General features: G+C 34.8%; 1 non-coding gene across 1 annotated transcript; it reads right to left on the bottom strand.

The window, feature by feature from the left end:
- Positions 1-696: 696 nt before the first annotated feature.
- LOC145719118 (U6 spliceosomal RNA) lies at positions 697-803 on the bottom strand. The gene has a single exon (XR_014142191.1). It is a non-coding gene; the product is annotated as a U6 spliceosomal RNA (small nuclear RNA).
- Between the last annotated feature and the right edge of the window lie 66 nt (positions 804-869).

The raw sequence follows: 869 nt of genomic DNA, 5'->3' as shown, positions 1-869 counted from the left end.
CCTTTTTTTTAAATCCTCTTCTTTCTTTCAACCAACTTCTTATCAATTCCTTTTACAAAATCTTTTACAGTTTTCATCTTTACAGTCATATTCCATCCATTCATCGTATTTACCCTTCTTTTTGTATATATATAAGTTTTTCTTTCTTTAAAATTTTGGGAGGCACTTTCTTCTAACAAACCAAAATATGCCCAAAATCTAGTGTGTGGCACTGATCTTTGCACCAGCCTGCTCATAGTTGATCATATTGGGTTTTTTTTGTTTTGTTCTGTTTTTGTTTTCATCTTTTTCTTCTTCTTTTTTCTTTCTTTCCCTTTCTTTTACCCCAGCCTCAGGTCTTTTCTGATTTGTTTAGAGTATATTTTCTGGGGACATTGTTACCCTGTTAGCATTTTGTTCTTTCATTCATTTATCCTCCTCTGGACAAAATGACAAGATGGAAAAAATCATCTCAACAAAAAGAACAAGAGGCAGTACCGACTGCCAGGGACCTACTCAATACGGACATTAGTACAGTGTCAAGATACTAGCTGGGCTTGAAAAAAGCATGGAAGTTATTAGAGAAACCCTTTCTGGAGAAATAAAAGAACTAAAATCTAACCAAGTCAAAATCAAAAAGGCTATTAATGAGGTACACTCAAAAATGGGGGCTCTAACTGCTAGGATGAATGAGGAAGAAGACAGAATTTTTTTTTTTTAAATATGGAATGCTTCACGAATTTGCGTGTCATCCTTGTGCAGGGGCCATGCTAATCTTCTTTGTATCATTCCAATTTTAGTATATGTGCTGCCGAAGTGAACACAGAAGACAGAATTTATGAAATAGGAGACCAAATGATGGAAAATGAAGAAGCTGAGAAAAAGAGAGA

The sequence above is a fragment of the Leptonychotes weddellii genome, unplaced genomic scaffold, assembly GCF_054177405.1.
Source record: "Leptonychotes weddellii isolate Sample4059 unplaced genomic scaffold, ASM5417740v2 HiC_scaffold_30616, whole genome shotgun sequence".
Classification (NCBI taxonomy): Eukaryota; Metazoa; Chordata; class Mammalia; order Carnivora; family Phocidae; genus Leptonychotes; species Leptonychotes weddellii.
Note: the sequence above shows the minus strand (reverse complement) of the source record. Positions and strands in the feature narration are given on the sequence as shown.